The sequence below is a fragment of the Palaemon carinicauda genome, chromosome 35 (genome assembly GCF_036898095.1).
Source record: "Palaemon carinicauda isolate YSFRI2023 chromosome 35, ASM3689809v2, whole genome shotgun sequence".
Taxonomy (NCBI): domain Eukaryota; kingdom Metazoa; phylum Arthropoda; class Malacostraca; order Decapoda; family Palaemonidae; genus Palaemon; species Palaemon carinicauda.
Genome location: NC_090759.1, coordinates 48,739,518 through 48,744,517, shown reverse-complemented (window position 1 = coordinate 48,744,517; position 5,000 = coordinate 48,739,518).

Genomic DNA, 5,000 nt, shown 5'->3' with positions numbered 1-5,000 from the left:
GAAAAAAAAACTACTTCTACTGAATGACAAATACTGCACTATTTTTATTCGGAAGAAAATTTTTAAATATTTGCAGTTTTCGTTTTAACTTATACGGTAAACATACAATCTTTATTGCAGAGTTGTTGACAATAAACACATGATCTTTATTGTAGAGTTTTTATCCACATAGCTTACCCTTTTTAAACGCACTCCATGAATATTTTTTCTTCATTATATACTGTTCATCTAAATAACAAAAAATCCTTTTACAGACATCAATATGTTTGACAAATAAAATGCATAAAATTACCCATTATTCAACGTTACAAGCAGATGATTAAGAAAGCATCTAACTGGTGTCGATACGTCACCTTCATTCACAGAATCAATCGCGTGAGTCATAAAGCGCAAATTACCTTGCCCGCAACTTTGATCCGAGAAGCTCATAATTAGCGGTACACGTTCCTAATCTACTGACATTCGATGCCCTGAGCAATTATCTGAAAACTGTTATAATCAACCCGCGGATAGCTCCGACGATGCAGTCAGAAAGTTACTTTGAATTCTGGGTCATTAATGCGCTCTTTTTCTAAATTAAAGCCAACCTGTGCCGTTATCAGGTACAAAAACATTTCATGGTTATGGACTGTTTCTTTAAATCATTCATCTAATAATAATAATAATAATAATAATAATAATAATAATAATAATAATAATAATAATAATCATAATAATAAAAATAATCATAATAATAATAATAATAATAATAATAATAATAATAATAATAATAATAATAATAATAGCTTTCATGGAAATCTTAGCCATGAATATCTTAACAATATATAAAACTACATAATGATTAAGTTTCTGAGTGATAGGATACTCAAAAGCAAAAGGATTGATACTGGAAATGGTAATACAAGCATACACATAGGCAACACTATCTATTATATTATATATATATATATATATATATATATATATATATATATATATATATATATATATAATATATATATAATATATATATAAATGTGTGGTGTGTGTGTGTGTGTTGATTGATTGATTTGAAATTTTCTGGCATCCTGATATCGAAGGTCATTGATGCCGAAATATGTGTGGGCGCGTTTATTAACATACATACATACATATATATATGTGTATATATATACACATATATATATACATATATACATATATATATACATATATATATATATATATATATATATATATATATTCTGTATATATATATATATATATATATATATATATATATTCTGTATATATATATATATATATATATATATATATATATATATATATATATATATATTAACAAATGCAGCTGTTTCTTGTTCACTGCAAGACAAAGGACTCAAACATGTCCCAAGTCATGACTGGGGTTTGGCCAACCTATGGGTTGCCTTGACCCGTATAGCTTTGCTAATCGTAGCATAAACCCTTTCAACACGTTAAGGTATCCATTGCCATTCATATCACTCAGATTATATTTACATATATATATATATATATATATATATATATATATATAGATAGATAGATAGATAGATAGATAGATAGATAGCAATATTTTATGAGTTCCTTTATTTAAATCCTAGTAAAACAAAAGTATGATTGTGAGTGAATCAAGAAGGACAATAGCTCCTTAACATTTAAAGTATTTGCAACAATTATCAATAACTAAATACAGCTCATTTAAAATTCCTGGTGTGATTCTTGATTGCTGGTTTACTTTTGAGAAACTCATTCAGTCTGTTTCTTCTTCAATTGGCACAAAATTAGGGATATTGAGAAAGCCTTAACATTTCTGGTGATTAATCTATCCTGAGGAAATGCTTTAATTCTTTCATTCTGCCATGATTTGAATATTGATTTCCTATCTAGTCTTCAGGTGATGATTCCCATCTCAATTCGTTGGATGAAAACCTTGTGGTCTATTAAATTCCTTATTCCTTATCTGGCTATTAATATCTAGCGCCGTTCTCTCTTTTTTATGCTTGTTGCATAAGATTTTTCATTTCTTCCATTCAAATCTTCCCAGACTGTATCACCCAGTACATAGTACTAAGTATGTAGTTAGTTTTAACAATCTTGCCTTCTTCATTATAAGGCTCAACACGACACAGTATTCTATAAGTTTTATCCCAGCTGTGACCAGATTGTGGAATGATCTTCCTAACCTTGCAGTTGAATCGATGGAGCTTACATATGACTTATCTATTTACCTTTGTTACAGATCTTAATATATTTTATAGTTTTAATGATTATTATAACTACTAATAATTTATTTGTTACTTCTATAATTTTCTGTCCGTACTGCGCTGCTATCCCTGTAGGAGCTTGTAGAATTCCATTTATCTAACTAGGGTTGTAGCTTGGCTAGTAGTAGTAGTAGTAGTAGTAGTAGTAGTAGTAGTAGTAGTAGTAGTAGTAGTAGTAGTAATAATAATAATAATAAAGACAACTCATAGGCGAGAAAATCTTTGTTCGAACACCAATAAAGGCAAACGAGTTGAGTAATTCTGGTAAATCCCGTTGAGCCTATTAAGTAGTAAATCAGATACCTGATGGTTAGCCCAGAGTTCTGCATCGCAGCCAAGGTTAAAAAAAGCATGTGGGGGAGGGGGGGTATAATCTTCATTTCGAAAGACTGGTTCAAGATAGTTCTATATGCCCTAAAATATATATTCTTTTATACGTTCATGCTTCATCGCAGTTTCTAAAGGATGTGCCTCGAAGATATGCTTACAATCACTGAACGAGACCAGCAAACACGCGAGCACTTGAATGACATTGAACAAGATCACTAATCGCAAGCGCGTTCATGACACATTGAACGCCACCCGTAAACATGCGGGCGACTTTGAATGACATTGAACGCGGCCAGTAAACGCGGGTTCACAAGGGTGTTTTTGCTGTGATAACCTTGATGCCATTTGATTATATACATCCAGCAGTTGCTGCCATAATGGATGGTGAGGAGTTCAGTTTTAAAAGACGAGTAAAAAATTTATTTATTTATTTAATTTATATATATATATATAATATACCAGGTATGTATATATATGTATGTATATATGTATATATTATATATATAATAACATTCATACCTTTATGAATATACTGTAAATACATTCACAGATGAGGGAAAATTATATAGTGTGTATATATATACTATATTATATATATATATATATATGTGTGTGTGTGTGTGTGTGTGTGTGTGTGCTGTGAGTGAGCGTCTGGACACGCACACGCAATTATTAATAAAGCTAGGAAATTCTAAAATATTAAAATCCTCCAAAAAAAAAAAACAATGTTACAAGTGCCCAACAGTGCCTCTCACAATAAATAGGTTAATAATTCTCACCCTTCCAAGAAATGAAAATGAAAGAGAAAATCTCATTTCCAGGCTTTATCATCTGCCGATGTCTAAAAGCCCACAATACAGAGGAAACTCTCGACCGCCGCAAATACCAGAACGCTGACAAACTTGAATTATATATAACAGAAAGATCGCCTCTTTTCAGTAAATCGATAGACTCCGGATGACAGAAGTTTACGACGGCCTATCGAAGAAGAAAAAACTTTCGGAAAAAGCTATCAATATGAAAATAAGGAAGGCCTTATTTCACCTACTTATTTCTTATGGAACATGAATTTATGCAATTGCATTACATTAGTACACAAAAGCCTTATACATGTCTGCATATCAAACACCAAGTGTGTAAATGTGTTTTTATATATATATATATATATATATATATATATATATATACACATATATATATACTGTATATGTGACGGTCACTGTCATACAAGCATCCTGGACCAGGGTTGGAATCCCGGCCGGTCAGATGCTATTGTCTTTGTGTGATTTCGCCCCTCGAGACTCTGATCTCGTTAAGAGAATCCAGACATTAATGTATTAAAATATACGGCTTATTTGAAATAGGAAAAAAACACGTTTAAATGTGCAAAAATTTATCACACACACATACATATATATATATATATATATATATATATATATTATATTTTATATATATATAATATATATATAATATATATGATATATAGATATATATAATATATATGATATATAGATATATATACATATATATATATATATATATATATATATTTATATATATAAATATATATATAATATATATGCAATATAGATATATATACATATATATATATATATATATATATATATATATATATACAGAGAGAGAGAGAGAGAGAGAGAGAGAGAGAGAGAGAGAGAGAGAGAGAGAGAGAGAGAGAGAGAGAGAGAGAGAGAGAGAGAGAGAGAGAATAATATGAAATTTATTCATGATCGTTTTATTAAAAATATTATGAAATACACATTTTCAGCATCATTTATTTCTTATATACGTCATATTTTATTTTTGGTATTGATGTCAACTGTTGTACGGAGCCTCTATATTGAGCTAACTATTTAATTAATCAAGATTCCCGGTTATACACATACGCGCAGCAGAAAAATAGTATATGAATACATATCTATCGTATCATCAACATCCCCTCCTACGACTACTGACGCAAAGGGACTCGGTTATATTTCGCCAGTTGTCTTTATCTTGAGCCGAATACTTCATTCATCATCTATTTCACGCTTCATAGTCCTCAGCTTTGTAGGCCTGGGTCCTTCCAACTCTTCTAGTGCCTTGTGGGGCCCAGTTGCAAGTTTGGAAAACTAATCTCTCTTGGGGAGTGCGAAGAGCATGCCCAAACCTTTGCCATCTACCCCAAGGATATACCCCTCACCATGATCTCATCCACATATGGTACTCAAATAATCTCTCTTATAGTTTCTTTTCTATTTCTGTCCTACCATGTAACTCCCAATATCTTCCTCAGGGCTTGTTCTCAAATCTACTAAATCTATTAGAGATTGTTTCATTATCATACCATGACTCATGTTCATATAATAACACCGATCTCACTAAACTGATATATAGCCT